Here is a 25,822-nt window from a genome sequence, read left to right as displayed (position 1 = left end):
TGAGCAGAATTTGGCCCTGCAAGTAGCTGCTCCTTCAATAAATTTAAACCTTTTCTTTTGGCTAGTTATGAAATCAGATGAATATTTTTCCTTGTCTTTGGGAACAGTTACAGGACACATGAGGTCATACACACCTCATGAGATCGTCCCAGAGGGACTAACAACACTTCACTATATAATCTGCAGGTCAGCTGAACGCTGCAATGTTATAACTGTGACCTTCAACCAAACTGTCTAGATTCAAGAGACAATTTCAGTTTCCAAGACTGCTCAGTCCTCCTGGGCATTTTCTCTGGAATAATGTCTGGATCTTTTGTGGAGTATTGTTCACTGGGCAATGAACCGAGATTATCTGATTCACTTATCTTAGTATTTCTCTTGGGATTTGAACTATAGTGCCAGAAAGGAAAGACCAGTACTCTTTTCCCTCTTTCAAATCCTCTCATCATTATGTTTGCTACAGCAGTTCTCTGCTACATGCATTTTGTCAACAATAGAACCTAGAGGCAGTTTTGAGGAGTCTGAATAAGCTGAGTGATTTTTGAATAATAGTTTAATACTTATAAAGTAAATATCTTTGTGCCCCTCTTTTGGTAATTAGTATATTGCATCTCATAATGAGAAAATTGTTGTTGGTATCTGATGGATTGGTGAGCCCTCGATTCGAGGATAATCTCTACCATGGATTTACGTATGGGTCCTCAGATGACTCAGGAGTCCGATCCTGGAACCGCAAATCCACCCGCAGTAGGTACAGTCATTTTGTGGCAGGCCAGCGGCCTGCTGGGAGAAAGTTCTTTCTTTTTCCTTCCTCCTCTCTCTCTTCATCTTTGAGGGCAAGGTGCTTCTCCTTGAGACAGGCCACTGCCTGATGGAGGATATGGAGTGCCATTGGGGTAGGTGGGTGGCTTGCTCTTCCCAGCTTGTGATGTCCACATCAGTTTTCTTAAGATACGCCTTGTGTATCTTTGTAGTGTTTCTTCTGACCACCACAGGATCTCTGACCATGGGTGAGCTGAGAGTAGAGGACTTGTTTTGGGAGGCAAGAGTCTGGCATCTGTAGACAATGTCCAGCCCAGGGAAGTTGGTGCATGAGGATCATTGTTTCAATGTTGGTGACATTGACTTCAGCGAGGATGCTGGCGTTAGTGCGGCGATCTTGCCACTTGAGGTGAAGGATCTTCCGGAGGCATCTCCAAACTCTTGACGTGCTGTCGATAGGTCACCCAGGTTTCGCATCAATAGAGGACTGTTGGAACAACAATTGTCTTATAGACCTGGATTGGTGTCCTGCCGTAGGTCATGGTCCGTGAAAACGCGTCAGAGCAATTTCCCAAAGGAAGCACTTGTGCACTGGATTCTGTGCTGGATCTCACTGTCCTGGGTGTGTGTGTGTGTGTGTGGTGGTTTTTTTTGCATTTTGAGAAAGTTGGCTACCTCAGTAGTGCTCAACTGTCTTCAAAGTCTGACCCTCGATGGTGATTTGTGGTGGGTCATGTGTAAGTCCTGAAGCAGGTTGATAGAGCACTTCACTCTTCTCAATACTGAGTGAGAGTCCTAGGCTTCGGTAAACTTGTACAAGAAAATCCAGTATGGACTGAGGTTAATTCTCAGTGTGCGCAAGGATGACCCATTCAGCATACTGAAGATCAGTAATGGACCCCCTGAAGACTTTAGACTTCGAGCGGCGACACGACTTTATTTTTGATGCCATGGATTTTCCTTTGGGCTTCAGCCTTGAGTTGCTTGTATGACTCTTTCTTCTGCTGATGTGATATGTTGTTTTGCCACATGTGATGAGCTTCTCTTTTCTGGTCAAGCAGGCCCTGAATCTCAGCATCGTTCTCATCAAACCAATCTTGGTGATGGCGGGTGACATAGCCAATGGACTCAGCACATGCCGAGAAAATGGTAGTCTTTAATCCCTTCCAGAGATTTTCATTATCATCATCAGCTGTAGGCATAGCGGCAAACTTCTTCAGCAGTGTCTCCAAGAGTTTCTCCCGAGTCACTGTATCTTCAAGGAACTTGATGTTGAATTTCTTTCGTACTGATTTTGCCTGCTTGTGATGCCTTGAGGTGATCTGGAAATTCATGATTGATTTAACAAGATGATTGTCTGTCCAACAGTCATCGATTCCATGCATGGCCCTCATGATGCAGACATCTTTCTGATCTTGAGCTCTAACAATAACATAGTCAAGAAGTTGCCAATGCCTGGAGCAAGGATGTCTCCAGGCAATCTTATACTTCTCACTTTGTCTAAAGAGGGTGTTCGTGATGATCAGGCCATGTTCTACGCATTTGCTCGGGAGGAGAATGCCGTTGGAGTTAACCTTTCCTACTCCTTTTCTGATCCATTCCAGAGAGCTGACTCATGCCCGATTTCTAGCGTTAATCTCCGAGAAGAATGATCTTGTCCTCCTTGGGAATGTTAGTCAAGACTCTGTCAAAATCTGTATAGAATTGTTCCTTGATCTCCTCGATAGACTCAAGCGTTGGGGTATATGCACTGATGACAGCAGCAGACTGGTTGTTGCTGAGCTCAAGATGAAGAATCATAAGATGTTCATTGATTCCTACAGGAAATTCTGTAAGCTGACTGACAAACTTCTTCCTAATTGCAAAACTGACCCCATGAATGCGCCTGTCCTCTGCAGATTTTCTTTTCCAGAAAAAGGTGTAGCCTCCACCTTCTTCTCTCAGTTGACCTTCATCTTGGCCACCTTGTCTCACTCAGGGCAGTTATAGCTCACAAGTTCCCTGGTGATGATAGCAGTTCTTTTTTCTGGCCATACATTCTTTGTTATCCATCAGGGTGCAAACATTTCATGTAGCAAAAGTCACTGTCTTTTTATAGCAGCCAGGAGAGTCTGAGACGGGCTAGGTTTAGGGCACCTTTTCTAGCCCTCCCCTCATGCGGGGTGAGCAGAGGGGATCCTAATGAGGATTGCTCAGTCGCAATAGTAGCTGCCAAATTGCACTCCTGTCTCAGTCCAGGTGCCAGTCCATTTTATCCCCCTTCCAGGTTCAACAGTTTATGTATATTTTGAATGTCACAAATTAATTTAAGCCAAATTCTGTTTTATGACAGACCCAGGAAGATCAGATACACTTGACTGAATTACCATCAAAGAAAATCTGAGTCACTGATATGTCAGCATAGATTGTTTTGAGGATAGAAATCACCTATTAGCTAATATCACTATATTTTAGTTTTAGGAAATGTGCAGGAACAGGTCAAACTCTCCTGGTCAGGTGGTCTGGAGCATTCCTACCACTGTACTCCTATTATTCAAGCATGGAGTTTCTATCCATAAAGGTTCTATCGTGCTGTTTGATTCATTCAAGATTTTTACTATATTTGACTCTGTGCTTGCTTTCTCACACAGTGCCACTCCCCCACCAGCATGGTGTGTTTGTGTGACCTCCTAATACCATGTGCCATTCATTATCGTCATTCCACCAAGTTTCTGCAATGCCTATCATATCAATAGCCTCCTTTAATATCAGGCACTGAAGTTCACTCATTTCAATATTTAGATTTGTTGCATTTTTGTACAAGGAGTTAACATTTTTTGTCAATATTTAGTAGTCTGCCTTCATGTGATGTAATTGAATGGGACTCTCTTTGGTCTTTTTGACTGTTTCTCTTCAGTTCCTCTCTGTACTTTATCAACTTCTATCCTCTCCTCTTTACTAGGATAGAGGAATCTCCTTTAATAAATCCTCCCTTAAGGGATGTCTCTGTCTGAACCATGTGCTCCTCTGCACCTGTTGGCTTCCTCCAACCCTTTTTTAAAAAACTACTCTGACCTTTTTAATTTTATATGCCAGCAAACTGGTTCCGTTTTGGTTTAGGTAGATCCCATTCTTCCAGTATAGGCTCCTTCTTTCCCAAATGGTTCCCCCAGTTCCTAATAAACCTAAATCCCCTCCTTTTTACATCGTCTCATTCACACAGTGAGGCCACGCAGTTTGGCCTGCTAACTTGCCCTGTACATACAACGGGAAGGATTTCAGGGAATGCTACCATGGAGGTCCTAGACTCTAATTTTTTACCTAGCAGCCTAAATTTTGTCTGCAGGACCCCGCTGCTACCTTACTCCTGCTAGATTATAACAGCTGAGTGGGGGATTAGATAAGTGGCAGCATCTTATGATATGGAACGGTCATGAAAACATTTTAATACTTTATACCTTTTGGCACATACCTTTATGTTGTCACATGAGGCCAGGTCGTACTTGGCTTACGCACACAATCTTCACTGACTTAATAGGACTTTGCATCAGTAAATTAAGCAGAATAAGGCTCACTATTTAGAGTCCTATAGTACTTATCCCTCACATTTCATCTGCGCACATAGATCAGCGGTTCTCAAATGCAGCCACTGTGGCCGCATGCGGCCACCAGTGGATTTCCCCCTCCCTCCCCCCAGCCACAACAGCCTCCAAAGCATGGGCAGAGATGGGAGGGGGAGAGTAAATCAGCAGCCCTTCCCTGCAGCACCCAACTGTTGCTCCTGACTAGCTGTTACCAAGGGCAGTGAGATGCACTGTCTTGGTGCTAGTGCTACCAGCAGGGATCAGCGCCCTGCACCACGCAGCCTCCTCGGGAGCTCCAGGAAGTGCCTCTGGAGACATGCGGGACCAGTGTGCACAGTGCTTGATGGAGGCAGCTTCTGTCAATGGAGGTGGCTATGGCATTTGGTCACTAGGGCCCTCCCGGGTAGCTTTCTTGCTCCCACCCAGCTAGGGTACGGGCAGCCTGGGACTCTGTGGGCAGCCGGTGAGTTCCCAAGCCACCTTCCCCAGGGCAGGCTCTCGCTGAAGGGCTGCAGGAGGCAGGGACAGAGACAGGCTGTCAGAGCAGCCACCTGCAAGAGTTGGTTGCTGCCTTTTAAGGCCACCAAAAAATTTGTTGTGAGAACCCCTGCCCTAGACTGTACTGCTCCTCTCTGGGCCATCGTCTGCAGCTTTATTTAAATAATTGTTTATAAACTTCTATATTGTGCCTAACTACAGAATGTGGAGATAGACATGATTGACATAGAAAAAATAAATGAACTTACCATACAAAACTATTATAGCAGTGGCTAGCAATCAAGCCTGTTAGTTTAAAACGTAGGCTTGGTATCCGTCACGAGATAGAAAAATCAGATAAATTAGGGTATCCACTGTGACAGGATCCTTGGGATATAACCTGGAACGGGGGTACCACTGTGCCCCCTTACCTCTCCAGCCTGGGCTGTCTCTCACACTGCTCTGCTAGTGACAAGCAGCAAACTCCTCTAGGTGCTGTTATTCACGCTGTTGTGCTAAGTGATGCTCCCTGAGCCACTCATGAATCACACAGAGAAAGTCACCTGCAAATCTCCCAAGCCTCTAGCCTTGCACCCCCGGAATATATTGTCTTGACCTGGTCAAAAGCCTGACCAGTGTAAGTTTATTACCCAATCCACCCCTCCCTCAATGTGGAGAGGAGACACACTAGCCTTTGTAAACTGAGCTGAGATTTCCCAGGCACTTCAACCAAAACACACTGTTTTAGGTAAAATATAAAACAGATTTAACTACAAAAAGATAGATTTTTTTTTTTACGTGATTGTAAGTAGTAGGCACAAAAGGTCAGAGATCGTTACCAAAGAAAATAAAAGGTAAGTGCACAGTCTAAATCTTAAACCTTATCATACTAGGGAGTACTTAGGTCAAGCAATTTTTCTCACCCCACTGGAAGTTTCAGGTAGGTTACAGTTCTTAATAAAGATGTTTTCCCTTTAAGCCTAGGACCAGTCTCCTCAGTTCAAGTCTTTGTTATCTCAGGGCTCTTGTTGCTTCCAGCGTAGGTGGGGGAGGAGAGAGGTAAAAACATGATGCCATTGACCCCATATTATATCCTTAGTCCATGTGCCCGGAAAACACTAGCCCAGACATATCCTGGTGGACTTTGCTGTGTCACTGAGTTGAGCAATTCCCCACAGTGTGATGCTTGCGCAGCCCTCTTACAGCATTGTAAATTCCTTTATTTCAACTCTTCTGCTGATTAAAGGTGGTTTAATGCCCTACTGGGAGTGGATCACCTCCTTCGTTGTCAGTGGAGACTCTCAGACTAGCAACATATTTCAGTAGCACCCATATAGATAATTTTCATAACTTCATACACATTGACTATATATATTTTGACAGGACAATGGGTTTCAGCAGATCATGACTTTTCATGCATCTTACGTGGCACACTTTGTATGAAATATCAATTATATGATGGGGTGAAATGATCGGTGACCCACAAAGATCAGAATCTAATAAAGGAACACCATTGGTAAGGGAGTTCTTAAACCAGGAACTGCAAGAAGCTTTCTCATGAGAAGTGAGGTAATACATTGTATCTGACTACTTCCAGTGTTTTGAGAAGCAAAGAATTCACAAATTCAGCAGACCAGCCTTACTAGCTTTAGGAACGAGTGCTCTCTCTCTCCCCTCCATGCCCCCCCCCCTCTTTTAAAATGTGTATCATTCCCTATTGATTTAGGGAACAGGCATCGCTTCCTCCTGGCCCCAGGGGTGCCCAGCCTCTACCCCGCCTCTTCTTGCCCTGTTCCGCCCCCCCCCGGCCCCCAGCGCAAAAAAAAAAAAAAAAAATTAATGGAGATATCCCATCTCCTAGAACTGGAAGGGACCTTGAAAGGTCATCAAGTCCATCCCCCTGCCTTCACTAGCAGGACCAAGTACTGATTTTGCCCCAGATCCCCAAGTGGCCCCCTCAAGGATTGAACTCACAACCCTGGGTTTAGCAGGCCAATGCTCAAACCACTGAGCTATCCCTCCCTCCAGCTACAGATCAGCTGGTCTGTGGCAGGCAGGAGGTGCTAAGAGGGAGGAGTTGATTAGAGGGGCCACTGGCAGGCATGAGGGCTGTGGGGGCAGACAGCAAACACAGACAAGCTGCCTGGCTGAAGGGGGGTAGGCTGCCATCCCAGAGGTGGGTTTGGCAGCAGGGGATAGGTTTCCCTGGGCTACTTTCTACCCCTATCTGTTTGTAGGGCTCTGTTGCTCACAGGTCCTCTGCCTCCTCAGGATATGTGGTCAACATCAGTCCCAGCAACTTCTCTCTCTCTCTCTCTCTCTCTCTCTCTCTCTGGGTCCTCCTCCAGAGGTAGTGGTTGGCACTGATTGGTCCCTGGTGCAGGGGCTAGCAGCAAGGCAGAGGCATCTGGCTCTTTCCCTGGCTCTGGCTCAACTGAACTGGAGGCTCTGCCTCTGATACTTCCTGTTCTGCTCCTCCGGTGTGAGGGCTGGGCCTGGCCTGGCTCCACCCATCAGAGGGTAGGGAGTGGTTCCTCCCACTCAGCCTTGGAGGGAGGCTACTCTGCCTCGTGTTATTTATATCCATTATATATAAATAACACACACACACCTCCCACCCTCAGTCCAGCTCCCATTCCTTGGCTCTGCAGGAGGTGATCCATCAGCCTCTGGGAGATCACAGGGACCCCATGGAGACCTAAGGGCATCCAGGTAAACTGGTAGAGCCGGTTTACCCGGTTGGCATGGCAAACACGGACTTCTCTCTTGAGCTTGTGTCAAGAGGGCCTCCCCCCATTATAGGTTCACTCCTGAGCCCCTTGTTCAGCCCACAAGTTCTCCTTTGCCATGGTCCTGGGGTGGGGCAGGTGCTTCTGGAGTTGGAAAACATGTTGGCCCAGAGACTCTTGCAGTAACGGCAAGTACTCCCAGGTCTTGCACATCAGGTCTTGCAACCCTGGGGCCAGTGCCCAAAGAGTAGCTCAAATGGGGAGAACTTCGTGAAGGACTGGGGAACCTCCCATATGGCCAACACCAGGGGCAGAATCAGCTAGTCCCACTAGCACAGCTCTCCTAGGGCGAACTTGCACAGCATTTCCCTCAAGGTCCGATTGAAACATTCAACCAGTCCAGCGGTCTGGGAATGGTAAACAGACATGCATAGCTATTTGACTTCCTGGAGCCAACACAGTTGCCGGAATAGCAGGGAGGTGAAGTTGATTCCCTGGTTGGCAAGAATCTCCTGGGACAAGCCTACCCAGGCAAAAACCTTCAGGAACTAGGCCATGGTGCTCCGCAGTGGAATTGCTTCTGGGAACCAGGTGGCATAGTCCAGCGTATAGTGGAACTCGGCGGCCCTCTTCAGGAGGGGTCCCATGAGGTCCATGACAACCTGCTCAAAGGGACCTCAATCACCAGCAAAGGAACTAGGGTAGTCTTCAGTACCTCCCGCAGGGCCACCAGCTTGCATTTGGGGTATGAGTTACAATAGTTTCTGATATCCTGGTGCACCCTGGGCCAAAAAAACCAATCAAGGACTCAGGCCAGAGTCTCCTCATGCCCCAGGTGGCCTGCAGTAGGGATGTCATAGGCCAGTTTCAAGACAGCACACCAGAGCACCACCAGCTGGGTCTGGGTTTCTTGGGTTCAGCAGTCCCGGTCAACAGGGTCATCCATTAGCTCAAACGGGGGTCAATGGTTTGCTTGTTGGAGATCAGTTATCTTTTTGACCGCAGCCAGCTGCTCATATGCCCGGCTGAATGTGGAGTCCTCTCTCTGGTCCCGGTTGACGCCTAGGCTGGGGCCCGCCTAGTCAGTCAGCAGTGGGGTCGTGGCCTCTCCACCCAGCTCATCAAGGTCATAGTCCTCTTCTGGCTCACGCTCCACCTCAAGGGGGTTTGCTTCTAAGGCCATTGGCCAAAAAGGGGGTAGAGGTAGGCCCACTGCTTAGGCAACCTGCTCGAACATCATGAGGAAAGCCTCAGGGTCATCTTTGGGCCCTATCTTTCCTAGCTGTATGGGCATGGTAAGCACAGGCGGGGGCGGGCTGAGGCTGCTGGGACTGGGCATCGAGCTATTGGAGGCACTTGGGTGTGGATTTTTCACACATCTGAGTGATGTTGTTATACTGACATGGGTCTGTAGTGTAGACTTGGCATCACATTTTGCATGTGCCCTGTGCCTTGAATGGTAGCTTTCTGTTGCTTCCAACTACCACTACACAAAGGGGATTAACTGTTCCTTCCACTGAGCTTAAAAGGAGGGTGTTTAGCACACCCAGCAGCTTTAACTAAGGGCTAGTCTACACCGGCAACGCTAAAGCGCGGCCGTGGCCGCGCTTTAATGTGCCTTTTGTGGTCGTGGCGCAGTAGTGGGATAGAGCTCTCCCAGCACTCTAAAAAAACCACCTCCACGAGGGGCGTAGCTTCCAGCACTGGTGCATTGAGTACACTGTCTACGCTGTTTACAGCGCTGAAACTTGCTGTGCTCAAGGGGGTGTTTTTTCACACTCCTGAGCAAGAAAGTTGCAGCACTGTTAATTGCCAGTGTAGACAACCTTAGCCTATGTCTATACTGCACACCTTACTGTGGCACGGTTGTGCCACTGCAGCCGCACCATTGTAAAGTGCACGATGTAGTCGCTCTTTGTCACCGGGTGACAAAATAAAACCACCGTGAATGAGGGGCAGTAGCTTCATCGACAGGAGAGCAGCTTCCACCTCTGAAGTGCTGTCTACACTGGTGCTTTTCGTCATTAAAACTTCTGTCATTCAGGGGTGTGTGTTTTTTCAACATCCCTGAGCGACAAAAGTTTTAATGAGGAAAGTGCAGTAGAGACATAAGTCTGTGATTGTCTATAGAGCAAAGACCCTACTGATGACAGTCATTGACACCTTCCAACCAAACAAATGTTAGCTATTTTGGGCAGGGACTATCTCTTGTTCTGTTTTGTACAGCTCCTAGCATAATGGGATCCCGGTCTATGACTGGGGTTCCTAGGCACTATGGTGTTACAAATAATGTAATTATAATAATAATAATTAATAAAAGTGAAAAATGAAACCTCAATGGCCTCAGTCCCATTCCAAATGAATAAGGCTCTGAATCACAGAAAACACTATCACAATTATCAGGGGGTAGCGTGTTACTCTGTATCCACAAAAACAACAAGGAGTCTGGTGGCACCTTAAAGACTAACAGATTTATTTGGGCATAAGCTTTTGTGGGTAAAAAAACCCACTACTTCAGATGCCTGGAGTGAAAATTACAGATGCAGGCATTGTTATACTGACACATGAAGTGAAGGGAGTTACCTCACAAGTGGCGAACCAGTGTTGACAGGGCCAATACAATCAGGGTGGATGTAGTTCATTCCCAACAATTGATGAGGAGGTGTCAATTCCAGGAGAGGAAAAGTTGCTTCTGTAATGAGCCACAATTGGCAGCAGTCCTGAAAATCTTTGTAAAGAGGCCCTGAACTGAATGAGCATGGAGACTGAACCACCCCCTTGATGCTAGAGGGATCCTTTAAGATCAGAGTTGAGAAACATTGTCATTATATGGGGAAAGGTGCACTGCTGCTAAATAAAGAACGTCCATCAAGTGTTGTCAGTCCACAGCCTCTGTGAGTGTCCTGGTATGCTACTAGTACAAGGTATTGGCTTCCTGCCCATAGGCTCAAATCTCAGGCATGTTCTGGCATATGATGGAGTAATTAAGTGTTTGTGATACTACTTTGTGGATACATTTGGAAAATAGAAATGTGTGTATAAAATCAAACAGGCATAATCTGTATCACTGAATTCTTCTGGTACAGGAGTTTGAATAGATGTTAAGACATCCACTTATAATTAATTATAGCTTTAATTTTAATTTGAAAGTGAGGTTACTGATTCAGCATGTATTTAAATGCTGAGTGGCAGTTTGTAGGATCTTATCATTATAGACCATTGTTCAGATGAACACATGCAAGTTGAGTTATCCTTCATGTTAATGTTTCTTTGCAGTTTGTGAATAGGTTTTGGTATTCATCAGACTGAGCTGAAAATTCCAGTTTGCAGGGACAGTTTAGAGGCTAGTCTGCTCACAATAGCTATGTAAATGATTTCTTTTCAGAGGCTATAGAGTTTTCACTCCATAGATGAGCCCTTCCAAACATTGTCAGAATGTTGGCTACTGAAACCTGATATGGCAGTTTGGAACAATGATGTGAGCAAACGAACTGTGAAGTAAATTAAATTAGGATTAGAATATGTGAATGAAGGTATGGATGGGCTGGCTCAGTAAATTATTTGATATTCTATATTACTACTAGTAAACTGGCTAGGGTACTAGGTCAGTCTGATCTGAGCTATTGTAACAAAAACCACTTGTCTCAGTTCAGACTGAAGAGCATGTGTAATGTCTGTGACAGCATGAGCCCTTGGAGATGCAACTGGTTAAACAGTGTAGTCTATTCAGATAAATGCAGGGGATTCATTCACATGGAAATCACTCCTGGAACAGAGATGATATGAAATATGAGTGGAAAGAGGTAACAAAAGGGAGTTTCAGAGGAGATAGCAGTCTGGATTCTCTACTGGCATAGCCCTAGTGAATACAATGGATCTATACGATTTTACACCAGCAGAGGATTTAGTCACAAGGGTTTCATGATGTGATTCTGAGAATGTACCGTCCTACACTTGAAAAATGACACTGCTGAAGGAAGGAAGTGACTCAGTATTTGTTTACCACCAGTTTCTCATTTATACCAAGGCCACTTTACCCTGGTCTGACAGTGTAAAGGGACCTTAAAGTGAGTGTAAATAAATGTAATTTACATCCACTTGAAGGCCTCTTCATTCTGCCTGAGTGGTTTTGCCAGCATAGCTATGTCAGTTAGGAATGTGTAAAAATCACACCTTTAATCAACATAATTATGCCAGCAAAAGTCCCACTGTGGATTCAGTTATACTGTCCCTTTGTCCTTTTGTTGGTATAGCTTATTTTGTTTGAGGAACTGGTGTAAACTATACCAGCAAAGGAACTATTTTTCTGGTATAACTGTGTCTCCACTAATGTAAATGAGAAACAGGCCCACTGAATTTTAAACAACAATGTAACTTGCTAATAGAAAAAACGTAGTTGCTTCCAGTGACCATACTATATATTTATGCAGACTGCTTGTGTCTGACTGATTTGTGGTATTGTTCAAGTAATTTAATACTAAGATTTGAAAGGAAATTTACGCCATGTTATAGGCTGCAAACAAGTTGAACTAACCGAAACTGATATGTGTTTAATGTCATTTGGGATTAAACCCAACATTTAATGTGTTTTGCCATTTCCTATGATGATGATATGAGTGTCATATTTAATGTTTTACCTAAAGTATGAGCATCATGGGATTACATGAAAATTTCAGTGGTTTTTTTTTTTTTTTTTAAGCAAATTGTTAACTCTCCTGGATAAAGAGAGAAGTTTGAAAACGTAACACAGATGTGAACCCTAATGGCTCAAAAGAAGGCGAAAAAAGGGAATCCCAATTTTAAAAAAATAAACATTTAAGCTAATCTCATAATTTTTCCAGGTTGTCAGTACTTGTGTTGGTTTTAAAAGAATAATTGTTTTAGAAATGTTTTATGAATGTTTTTTTAAATTCAATTAAAATAGTTTGGATTTGAACATTTTCCTGCAGTTTCTAATCCAAGCAGAAAGTGAAGCTGGCTAGTCTATTGTCTCAAGCTGATGAGAACGTTTTCAACAAAATATTTTTCCTCAAAAATGCTGTTTCATGGAAATGTATCCACTTCAATTAAGTTTTTGATGGTAAGGTTCCGGAGGTGCAAGGTGGGCTCGCCAATGAGAGAGAGACTAATAAAAAAACTGACCTTTTCAATCTGAAAATGGACATTTCAACACAGTTCTGTTGTGTGAAACTGTTTGAAAGGTTTTGTTTTTGTTCCAATGCAGAATGAAAACAAACTTTGAAACCTCAAAAGATTTTGAGAAACAACTGTGCTCTGGCCAGCTCTACTATTTTCCTTGTGTTAGACCATGTCTGCATTACAAACTTCAGTCAACACAAGTTATGTCAGCATACACTCACTATGGTGGCTTTATCTCTTGTGCATGTGCATAGGCATACTTGGATCCTTGCATGGGCACTCCTTGCACTCACCAGGACTGCTTGTGTCAATGCACAGAGCTGTGCATTATGAGTAGTATCCCAATGTGTAACCCACCACTGTCTTTTGGGAAGCTTTGGCAATGCATGGTGGGACAAAAATGAGTAGCACAGGAATGAGTGGGCGCAAGGAGTCAACTTCCCAGTGTGCAACTATCTCTATCCCATAATGTCATCTATATCCCATAATTTTCATGCCTTTTAAAAAAAATCTCATGAACACGTGTGGCCCTCCTCACTGTCCATCATCTCTGACAGGAGCATGGAGCCTATGATGCAGCCCGAGCACCTGCACCCCCGCCCTGCGGGGGAAGGGCCACTGCACTCAAGGGCTGCCGGGCCACGGGGGCAGGAGCTGTGGGGGGGGGGCAGCAGCAGGGCAGGGAGGCCCAGGGCAGCGCAGTGGGCCTAGCACCGGCAGCAGGATTCGCCCCCCTCCCTTCCCCGCACTCACTGGTGGCAGCAGGAAGGAGAGTGACCTAGTCCCAGCCCGCTCCGCTCCCCATGCCCTGCCGCTGGTGAGTGTGGGGGCGGCCTGACCCCTTCTGCCGGCTCCACTAATCCCATGGGCTGCGTTCGGGAGAGGAGATTTGGGGGAAGGTGTCGAATGGGGGCAGGGCGGGGGCAGAGCAGGGGGGGCTGGTCGGGGGATGGGGCTGGCCACTGGAGCCAGCGCCACATACGCAGAATGCAGCTGCCTAGGGCACCACAAAATTTGGTGCCCCAAATTACGTGGTGCCGTATGCAGCTGCGTATTCTGCATATGCCTAAGGATGGCCCTGGCGAGAACTAATTTAAAATTGTTGTTGGAATTCATGGACCAACTGTAGATGGTGGAACGTCACTTATGGCCCAAGAAATGAGCACTGACTGGGGGGGATCACATCAAAATGCAGCCATGGGATTACGAGCAGTGGCTGCAGAACTTTCAGATGCACAAGGCCACAATCCTGGATTTGTGTACCAAGCTAGCCTGAGCCCTCCAGCATAGGAACACCAAAATGAGAGCTGCACTGATGGTGGAGAAACAAATGCTGAAAACTTGCAACATTGGATTGCTACCGGTCAGTGGGAAATCATTTTGGAGTGGTGAAAATGCAGTGCAGAGGCCATTACTATGCAAGTGTGCAGGGCATTAATCTTTTTCTGCTACATAAGACTGTGATTCTCTGCAATGTGCAGGACATAGTGGATGGATTTGCAGCAATGGGGTTCCCAAACTGTGGTGGAGCAATAGATGGCATTCAAATCCCTATTTTGGCACCAGAACGCCTTGCCACAGAGTACATGAAAGAAAGGGCTACTTTTCTATGGTTATGCAAGTATTGGTGGATCACATCCATGTTAGCTGGTTAGGGAAGGTGCAAGACGCTTCAATGTTTAAGAACACAGGACTATTCAGAAAGCTACAAGCAGATTACCATTGGCAATGTTGAAATGCCAGTAGTGATCCTGGGGGATCTGGCCTACCCCTTGCTTCCTTGGCTCATGAAGCCATACATCAGCTACCTCAACAGCAGCACCACAGAAAGATTCAACTACTGGCTCGGCAGGTGCAGAATGACACTAGAAGGTGCTTTTGGTAAAATGAAGGGATGCTGGTGTTTTTTACTCATAAGATTGGATCTCAGTGAAAAAAACTTTCCCAGTGGTTATGGTTGCCTCTTGTATCCTGCATAATATCTGTGAGGCAAAGGGAGAAACGTTTCAGATGGTGGAGCGCTGTCTGCTGAGTTATAACTGCCAGACATAAGGACTACTAGAAGAGTTTTTAACCCTGAACTATACAGCTAAGGGTAGCTTTGAAAGAGCGCTTTACAGTGAGGCACATTAATGCATGGTAGTGTACTGTGCATTACCTGGCCCTCCCTGTACTGGGCCCTGTTAGGAAAGTGGGTGGTGCTCGGTGTACATCTCTGAATACAACACTGTTAATACACTATTTTGCAGTACTTGCTGTACATTTATTATTATTACACTGTTTATCACGGATCCTATGAGTTATCACACTGTACAGTAACATGTAAGTAGGTGCTTTCAGTACTGCTAGGCATTCTGAAGCATTTGTTGTGAACTAATTAAGATGAATTATTTTCCAACTAATAGAATTTTATTCAGTGACAAATAGTGCAAAGAAAAATCTGTGTAATTTAAAAGTAAATACATTAAAATTTTTATATATTAATGGAACAGAATTTAACAAGGGGAAAGATGATTTATGTCCATTTTACCTATACATACAGCAACCATGGCGCTCACCGGTCATTTTATATGAAGCTGTGGTTGTCCGTAATGTCCCCTGGTATGTAGGAGTAAGGATATGGTTCCTGTTACCACATTTTGTGTGTGTGTGTGTGTGTGTGTCTCTGTGTGTGTGTGTGTGTGTGTGTGTGTGTGTGTGTGTGTGTGTGTGTGTGTGTGTGAGAGAGAGAGAGAGAGAGAGAGAAAATGGAGTTCTGCATGGACTGCAAAGGGAGATAAGCCAGTGATTGTTGAACCTGTAGCTCCACAAGAGTCTGCAGCATCTGTGTTTGCTGCTGGAGAAGCCCCATTATGTCCTAGTGCAGCTCCCTCTCTAGTTCCTTCTGGGACTCCCAGGCTTTTCTGCTGTCTGCTCTTTCCTTCTCCAGGCTGTCTGCAGTGTTCACTCTCCAGGCTCTTGGCTCACAACATTCTGGCTTGCAAGATCTCATTGAACATGTCATCCCTAGTCCCCTACTTTCACCTTCTTATCTGGGTCAGGTGTTACGCATGTGTGAGGGGGAGCCCCTCAAGGCCACAACAGCAATAGCAACTGCAGATAAAAAACACAGAAGTACCATTGTTAATATAGTCACAATGGAAAGTAAAAGTTAATATTCAGAACTCCCCTAAAGTTTTAAGCAAGAAATGCTTATTGACATTTCTTCTTCAGAGTGCTTACTCACGGCACCACTTAGAGTATCAGCGATAGTGAGTATGGTGTACAGGGGGTAAGGGAAATGAGGGAATTTCTCGGTTGCATGAAACGGAGTATAGGGCAATGGCACCGAATCCTGGCATCACTTCCCACAGGCAGTGGTGATTTTAGCTAATATCCCACTCTTGAGGGTAACAGGCACAGAGAGCATAGCTGCTGCTGGTGTCCTGAAGCTGCCAGGCCTCTATGCTGCTAGCCTGTGTGCTGCAATGGTGCCTGCCGAAGTTCTCGCTGACTGGTGTAGGAAAATGTACTACCATTGAGGAAGAAATAAGGCTGCCATCCCTAAAAACCTTCAGGAGAGGATTGCAGAGTACCTCCATGAAAGTTTCATTGAGATCTCTCAGGAGGATTCAAGGGACATCCCTGTGTACATAAACAAAGTGCTCTGCATAGCCCCCTTTGCCTAACTCTACAGGGGAATGAAAAGCAGATAACGTTACCTCTTTGTTGTACAAGTAGATTAATGAAAAAGTCAGGAGCTGTGTCCTGTATAATTTTGGGATGCCATCAGTACATCATTGTAATGGGAAATACAATTACTCACTTACCCAAGGTTCCTTCCCTTGCATTGGGCTTGCCCGTGCTGGACTGCCATGGAGTCTCAAACAGGTCCTGACTTGCGGTGTAGCTGGCCCCTTCCCCCAGTTTTATGTCCCCCATCCTCCTCCTCTTCACCTTCTTGTCCTCGCTGCTCAGCCCAAGGGCCTGTGGCTCAGGCTTTTCAAAGGTGTCCACGATGGTGTGCTAAAATGGGGAGACAAACTGAAGTGTAGACACATGCATAACTAGGTTGATACAAGTCTGAAGCAGTTGAATGAAAGGCAAATCAAGAACATTTGGGAGTATGCAGGAAGATGACACGAAAGTGATCAAGTGTGTAGTGCTAGGAGGAATAGACTGATTAGAGGAGGATGCCCAAAATTTTGCTGTTTCCAGACCTCTCTTAGGTCTGGTCTACACAGGAACACTCAGGAAAGTTAACATAAATTAACGGCGTGATGTTAAAGCGTATTAAACTCCTGTGTGGATGCTCTCATTCAGAAGTAAAGTGGATTTAGTTTGCTGTAGCTTAATCTTTAAACTAAATCAAACTAGAGCCTGGTCTATACTTAAAAGTTAGATCAACATAGCGCTGTAACTCAAGGGTGTAAAAAAAAACTCTCACCCCTGAGCACTTTAGCTATGCTGACCTAACCCCTAGTGTAGAAGTGGCTAGGTTGACAGAAGAATTCTTCCATTGACCTAGCAACCACTGCTTGAGGAGGTGGATTACCTACAGCGATGGAAATACCCCTCTGTGTAGCACCTGTATCGTATACATGGCCTATGGCCACTTTACTTCCAAATAAGAGCATCCACACAGAGGTTTAATGCCCTTTAACTTCACACCTTTAGGTCTGTAGTGTAGTTGCTTCCTATATCAATGGATGTAGTATTACCCCACCTTTCCAAGATGGGGTGATTAGGTCAATGGAAGAATTCTTTCATCAACCTACTCACATCTACATTGGGGGTTAGGTTGACCTAACTACATCACACCAGATGCAAAGCCCTGCATGAACTAACTAGGTTGATCTAATTTTAAAGTGTAGACCAAGTTAATTCAGTTAATTCATCTTAACGTTCCTGAGTGTCCTTGTATAGACATGCCCTTAGTGTTTAATCCTAAAATGAGGAAAGTCTGGACACACTTCAGGCAAAAATCCTGTCCTGAACCCACCTCCCAGAGTAATAAAACCTCTCTCCTCCTGCTACTGGGTCCCCTCATGCTCTACATACAACCTCAGGAAACTGTCCAGTCCTGAAGACAATTAACTCCTTAAAATTGGCCAGGGTTCTAGGAGGTTTAAGAATTCGGAGGTGTTAGAAACATAGTTAATTTGGTGTTAAAAATAATTGTAATAAACTAGTATCCCTGTAGGAAGAACTTTTTATTATATAAAGATGGACTATGTAATGATTAGCTGATTAATGATCTTACATATTTGCATCAGTTTGAGAAGATTTTTGGTACACCAGACCATAGTCATGTTAAAATAGATGAGCTAAAAATACTTATTCTCTCTTCACTCTTATGACTTTTATTCACATCACTTAGACACACTGATTATATAAGTACTGTAACTTTTAAGAATTGTCCTATAGTAGTAGCTTTGTCAGTGCAATCTTTTCTTAATCTAAGTTGTCACTGAAAAAAGTCATATAAAACATATGTGTTTCATAATACATTGAGTGTACGTTTGCTATGATGCTGATAGCATGATAGCATTACTCTTAGGAAACATTTTGTTAAATGCCAAGGATTCATCTTAGTTAATTGAAACTGGGGAGAGTGCAGGGGAGGGAAAACAAAGGCAGGATCACAGTATGAAAACTTTATCTTGTTTGTAGGATCTTTCTAGTCTAAGGATTTGTTTATACTAGGGATATAGCCTGACATCATGCAGCCAACCTGCAGACCCGTAGGGTAGACAGTGTAAACCACTATAAGCCATGATTTGCATTGATGCACTTTTTCAGTTTCAAACAGGTACAAATCATTGGCTGGCCACCAATTGCTGACATTGAAGCAAATTCCTGGTACAGACAAAGCCTTGTATTTCATATCCCTACAGTTCCAGGGTGTATTTCCAAGAAAATTAATCTTTATTAAACTGACCAGACTACTCTTTTCAGCTTGCTGGAGAAAGAGAAGGTAAAGAGAAATTAATCTAAACTATCATATAAGCAAGAACACATTGTATCTATTCCATGATTGCATATAGTTGTGATGGCTAACAATTAGATTAGATTTCTGAGAATCTCCATTAGCAACATTAGGGATTATATCCTGCTGCAGGCCTTGTGCAGTACTTCATGGCAGCTGACTTCAGTCTTGTATTTTACAGATATAGTTGTATTCCTCGCTCCTTTGCATACTGTTGTTGCTTTCATTGTGGCTCATTCTTGAGGAATTTAACTTCTCGTTTAGTCTTTATTATTGGGCAAAGTCGTAATGACCCCCTATATTTAGGTTTCTTAATATTTTACCATTGTAAAAGATTCTCTTTGGGCCCTTTCTGAGAAGTTCTAACATCTTTGTTTGCTGCAAGTCTTTGAAATGCAGCAGGAGGGATTCCTTGGGCTAGAGAAATGTTCTTTGTCCTGCTCCGGTTTTGGAGAGAGAAACTGTTGAAAATCGCTGTTTCCCTTTACTTGACTCTGTTCCTCATGACAATTTTGGCAGCATGCAGAAATAACAACAGAACCATGAGCCTTCTGAGGTCAGGCCCACAGTGCTACAGAAGCAGTAGCTGCAGACACTGAACTGGGAACACCTGAGAGCTAATGGAGCATCTTTATTATGGGGAGGGGAGGGTGAGAGACTGTGCAGGTTCACTGGAAGCAACCCTCAGACCCAGCATACCACCCTAGCATCGCATCCTCCAATCTGCCAGCATTACATGGTGTAGGAGCTCACCTGAATTTAGAGGGGGAAGAGAGGAGGAGAGAGAAGTAGCTTTGTTTGTATGCATTATAAGTCTTTAATTACATAATCACGTATGATTTTTCCACATGACTTGTTCAGCACGCAGAGTGGACTCATAGGGAGGCAGAATTAAAGTTTCACAAGCACCCCTAAATCTGATGTTTCCTCACTTTTGAATACTTGATGATGCTAAATATTTTAGCATCGGTTTTTGTATGTAATTATTTATATAATGCTAATAATAAACTAGATGCTGTACAGATAAGTAAGAAGCCATCATCGCTGCCCCAAAGGGTTTATAGTCTCATTTATTTGCTTGTATATGTGAGGTTTAGGGTAATTGTTGCCTTTTCTACTCTCTGATATTCTGGCTGGGACTACAGGAATCCCTAGTGGGTACATATGTTTGCATTCTATGTACAAATAAAAATATTAGCGTTCTCACAGTTTTTCTAAACAGCCAGCAGCTCTGCGCAGTAACATCATTAGCTATGCTTGAATCCATTTTAAATCAGGTGCCTAACAGAAAACCCTTCATTCTGATAATTTATGGTAAAAAAAAACCAAAACTATTCCATATTTTTAAATTGTCATTTTTATGAAGTGATAGAAAAGCTGTAAATGGAAAGGCAATGAAAATCAAGGGTCTGTGCATGAAACTTATGGAGGCTTTAAAATATTACTAATACTGGTGTATCTGGAAATGAAACATCATATGCATTATTCAGAAGTGAAACAACACCCATAATAACTTGTTCCTATATTTCATTTTCTCTTCTCTCATGATGAACCCCTCCCCATCCACGTATGATATTAAAATCAAGGAAGTAACTGTGTTGGATGCAAAGGTTTGACCATGTAGTATTTCAAAAACTGCTAATAACCATTCTGCCTTGCTGGGAACATCACAGTGTAGGCAGGGAACTACACAGTTTGGAAAAACTCAGGTCAGGCGGGTGAGAGAGAGACATGTGTCTCTGACCAAAGAAGGTGACTGCTAGGGTGCAGGAAACTAAGAATGGGTGCCCTTCCTGGACCATAGAGGGGGAAATACAGGGCAGTTGCCCTGAATTGTGACAAACATTTGTGGAAAAATTTCTACCTAAATGACTGTAGTTCCCAGCCCCCAAATATTCCAGGTTTCTTTCCACTTTGGGTTTCATTGTCTGGGTTACACATACCCTGTCTTTTAGAACTACAACAATTTTTTTGTTGGTGCAATTTTAAATGTGCTAATGTAGGCGTTTGGATTCATTGCAGCTATTTCTCCATGACAATTATCGTTTGTGCTTAACCTAGTGCTCTGTTGCATGGAAGTGATCCTTATTTAGAATCTAAAAATCTCCCTGCTGTGTAGTCTAAGCTTTTGTCAAAGGTTTTGAATCTGTCGTTCACGGTACTTTATAATGAACTACTCCACTGAGGCATGTAGGAAGAAAATGTTTTATGTCTTTAGGTTTACTCAGTTTGAGGAAACTTTCTGGACTTCTATAATGCTTTCTGAGCCTGAAGAAGTGCAAGTTCACTCAAGAAAATGCTGTCTAAACCATTTAGCTAAGCATAAACAGATAGATACACTGTGATCATCTTTTATATTAAAAAAAAAAAAAAAAAAAGGCAACCCTCAGTCAGTGTTATTTAACACTTGTGTGCAGTAGCAGAGGTGTGCATAGTACATACTTTACAGGAAGAATAAAGACATGAACATAAGAACGGCCATACTGGGTCAGACCAAAGGTCTATCAAGCCCAGTATCCTATCCTCTGTCAGTGGCCAATGGCAGGTGCCCCAAAGGGAGTGAACAGACAGGTTATCAAGTGATCCATGCCCTGTCACCCAATCCCAGCTTCTGGCAAACACCATTCCTGCCCATCCTAGCTAATAGCCATTGATGGACCTATCCTCCATGAATCTATCCCTTTTGAACCCCGTTATAGTATTGGCCTTCACAATACCCTCTGGCAAGGAGTTCTAGAGGTTGACAGTGTGTTGCGTGAAAAAATACTTTCTTGTGTTTGTTTTAAACCTGCTACCGATTAATTTCATTTGGTGGCCTCTTGTATTATGAGAAGGAGTAAATAAAATTTTCTTATTTACTTTCTCTATACCACTCATGATTTTATAGACCTCTATCATATCCCCCCTTAGTTGCCTCTTTTCCAAGTTGAAAAGTCCCAGTCTTATTAATCTCTCCTCATATGGAAGCCGTTCTATACCCCTAATCATTTTTGTTTCCCTTTTCTGAACCTTTTCCAATTTCAATATATCTTTTTTGAGATGGGGCGACCACAGCTAGACGCAGTATTCAAGGTGTGGGCGTACCATGGATTTATATAGAGGCAATATGATATTTTCTGTCTTCTTATCTATCCCTTTCTTTATGATTCTCAACATTCTTTTTTGACTGCTGCTGCACGTTGAGTGGATGATTTCAGAGAACTATCCACAATGACTCCAAGGTCTCTTTCCTGAGTGGTAACAGCTAATTTAGACCCCATCATTTTATATGTATAGTTAGGATTATGTTTTCCAATGTGCATTACTTTGCATTTATCAACATTAAATTTCATCTGCCATTTTGTTGCCCAGTCACTCAGTTTTGTGAGACCCTTTTGTAGCTCTTCGCAGTCTGCCTGGGACTTAACTATCTTGAGTAGTTTTATATTATCTGCACATTTCCCCACCTCACTGTTTACCCCTTTTTCCAGATCGTTTATGAATATGTTAAATAGGACTGGCCCAGTACAGATCCCTGGGGGACACCACTATTTACCTCTCTCCATTCTGAAAACTGACCATTTATTCCTAGCCTTTGTTTCCTATCTTTTAACCAGTTACCAATCCATGAGAGAACCTTCCCTCTTATCCCATGACTGCTTATTTTGCTTAAGAGCCTTTGGTTAGGGATCTTATCAAAGGCTTTCTGAAAATCTAAATACATTATATCCACTGGATCTTCTTTGTCCACATGCTTGTTGACCCCTTCAAAGAATTCTAGTAGATTGGTGAGGCATGATCCCTTTGCAAAAACCATGTTGACTATTTCCCAACAAATTATGTTCATCTGTGTGTCTGACAATTTTGTTCTTTACGATAGTTTCAACCAGTTTGCCCAGTACAGAAGTGAGGCTTACTGGCCTGTAGTTGCCAGGGTCACCTCTGGAGCCCTTTTTAAAAATTGGCATCACATTAGCTATCCTCCAGTTATTTGGTACAGATGACAGTTAGTAGTCCTGCAGTTTCATATTTGAGTTACTTCAGAACTCTTGGGTGAATACCATCAGGTCCTGGAGACTTATTACTGTTTAGAGGTGGTTTTGGAACAAATTGATAAACTAATGACACCTCAATTTGGGACAGTTCCTCTAGTCTGTGACGCAAAAAGAATGGCTCAGGTTTGGGAATCTCCCTCACATCCTCCTGTGGATGCAAGACCGATGCAAAGAATTCATTTAGTTTCTCCACAATGGCCTTATCATCTTTGAGTGCTCTGTTAGCACCTTGATCGTCCAGTGGCTGCACTGGTTGTTTAGCAGGCTTTCTGCTTCTGCTGTATTTAAAAAAAAATTTTGCTTTTACTTTTGGAGTCTTTGGCTAGCTGTTCTTCAAATTATTTTTTGGTTTTTCTAATTATATTTTTACACTTCATTTGCCAGAGTTTATGCTCTTTTCTATTTTCCTCATTAGGATTTATCTTCCACTTTTTAAAGGATGTCTTTTTGCCTCTCACTGCTTCTTTTACTTTGGCCCTTTTTTCAGAGATTTTGAGCACCTGCAGCTTTCATTGATGCCAGTGGAAATCAAGTGACTGATCCTTCCCCAAAGGTCCCTATAATTTTGGTGTCAGTCAATATTAAGATGAGTAGCTGTGTCTCACTGAAGATAGAAAGCGAGGAAGATAAGCAAAGTTAAACTGGTCTAAATTATTATAATAGAATTTAGACATAGGGTTGTCCATCAAAAATATTTTTCATAAAACCTTGATCTGGATGTGTCATAGATGGTGGCAAATGGTGAGTAGGAAGTGGAATATAACTGTCTGAAATTGGTCCTGATGAGGTGGAAAGGACACTGCAAGAAATAAAAGCAAACACTCTTTAAATCTGGACAAGAAAATGTGGAAACATGACTTGGCATACAGTCCCCTAGTTATGAAATATGGGATAAAACACTATCTCTCTGGAGATCAATGGGAATGTAGCAATAACTTCACTGGGGCCAGAATTTCACCTATGATGTAGTGCTTATGCCTTGTTATATTATGCCCTTCCTCCCCCCATCCCGTCCTCATCCACAGAGTAATATATGAGGCATGGCAGTACATAAAATTATAGTAGTTAATACATCAGCTACTAGTTTTAAATGTCTTTGCCTAGTTTTCTTTGCGACACATAACTGTCCATTTTCCAAGAGCTGCATTGGGTTAAACTTGCTTATTGTCATTGGAGTGTAGATAAACAGCAGTATATCATCATCTCTTGCTGCTGTTTGGGAGCGGGTGGCCAGAGGATGGAAGAAAAGATACAAATTATTTGGGCCCTATAAAAACGTCAGAATAAAACAAACTGGATATGATAGCTGCACTTGGAACACCACACTCCGTGGTCAGCTCCAGACCCACTCCAACTATTTGACTGTGTACCTGCACCTACTTTACTTTTCTAGGGCTTCCTTATTCTGAGATTATCCTGACAGTGATGTAACATGCGCACAGAGTAAAAGATAAGCTGGCTTCAACAGACTAGCACGTCCTTCTGGAAACACCCTCTCCCTCATTACTGCACAGAAAGAGTCATTAATTAGCAGAACTACTTTTTGTCAGTAATCTCATTTCACATAGCATGGGATAGCTATTCAGTGGCCTAACCGTTATAGATCACTATTAATCCATCAACGTGAAAAGCTTTATAATCACATAAATGATGGTGATAAATATTACAATGCCTTCCATGTAAGGATCTCAAAGCATTATACACACTTTACTAAATGTAGCCTGTGATTGCATAATATCAACCCCTTTTTACAAATGGGGAAACCAAGGCATAAAGCAATTAAGTTACTTGCCCAAAGTCACGTTATGAGTCAGCTTTAGGGTAGGCAACAGCACGTAGGTGTTACGAGTCCCCGTCATGTGCTCTCACCTCTAGACAGAGTTTTCATGCCACAAGCCATGCTGGCTCTTCATTACCATCTCCTGAACATGCACTCCCCCATGAATAATAACCAACAAATCAGGTGGTGATTGTGCCTGGTTCTTGCGTGGGTATGCATGGCAGGGTGAGGGTTCAAGAAGCCTTCCCTCCCTTGGACCTGTGTGTCTGCCATTCAGAGCTCAGGTGCCCTTGCAGTCCCTGTGCTCTCCAGAGATAGCATGAATTTGCACCTACCTGCAATACAGGTGTGTGACTAATAGGCATAGCCTGACCCCAATATGGCAGATTTGGGAATTAAACAAAATTGCTTCCAAAATGAGCACCAAAGCCGGAGTAATGGAGAGTCCAGTATTCTGGTTAGCAGCATCCAAACACACTGCCCCACATGCAGGTAATTCATCCAGAAGCAGGAATAGTTGAGGGTGTCGTGTTTGTCATGGAGTTGGCTGCTGACTACACGAAAGGATGTATTTGGTATTATTTATATTGTATTTGTGGTAGGGTTGCCAACTTTCTCATTGTAGAAAACTGAACACCTTTGCCCCACCTCCTGCCCTGCCTCTGCCCTGAGGCCCCGCCCCTGCTCTAAGACCTCTCCTCTGCCCTGCCCCTTCTCCGAGGCCGCGTCCCGACTCATTCCTCCCCCTCCCTCTATCACTCACTCTCCCCCACCCTAACTCACTCACTTATTTTCACCGGGCTAGGGGCTCCGACTGGGTTTGTGGGCTCTGGGGTGGGGCTGGGGATGTGGGGTTTGAGGGTGAGGGAGGGGGCTCAGGGTCCTGGGGGGGTGAGGACTGCGGCTGGGAGCACGGGCTACAGGGTGGGACCAGAAATGAGGAGTTCAGGGTACTGGAGGGGGCTCCGGGCTGAGGCAGGGGGTTGAGGTGTGTGTCGGGGGGGGAGGGGAGGCATGAGGGCTCCAGTTTGGGGTGTGGGCTTTGAGATGGGGCCAGGGATGAATGGTTTGGGGTGCAGGAGGGGGCTTCAGGCTGGGGCAGGAAGTTGGGGTGTGGGAGGGGGTGCAGGGTACGGGCTCTGGAAGGGAGTTTGGGTTCAGGAGGGGGCTCAGGTCTGGGGGAGGGGGTTCAGGGTGTGGGCTCTGGATGGCGCTGCTGACCTCAGGCAGCTCCCGGAAGCGGCAACATGTTCTCTGACTCCTAGGAGCACTCACGCACCCCCACCCCCACCCCAGCTCCCATTGGCTGCAGTTCCCGGCCATTTGGAGTTGCGGAGCTGGTGCTCAGGGCAGGGGCAGCGCATGGAGCC

At 44.2% G+C, this 25,822-nt stretch overlaps 1 protein-coding gene across 1 annotated transcript in view; it reads left to right on the top strand.

The window, feature by feature from the left end:
* Window positions 1–25,822, top strand: part of BCAR3 (BCAR3 adaptor protein, NSP family member) — a 188,442-nt gene that overhangs the window by 13,598 nt on the left and 149,022 nt on the right. The window lies entirely within an intron of this gene.

This window comes from Chrysemys picta, chromosome 8, assembly GCF_011386835.1.
Source record: "Chrysemys picta bellii isolate R12L10 chromosome 8, ASM1138683v2, whole genome shotgun sequence".
NCBI classification, from domain to species: domain Eukaryota; kingdom Metazoa; phylum Chordata; order Testudines; family Emydidae; genus Chrysemys; species Chrysemys picta.
The sequence above is the reverse complement of the archived record's forward strand: the minus strand, read 5'-3'. Positions and strand labels throughout refer to the sequence as shown.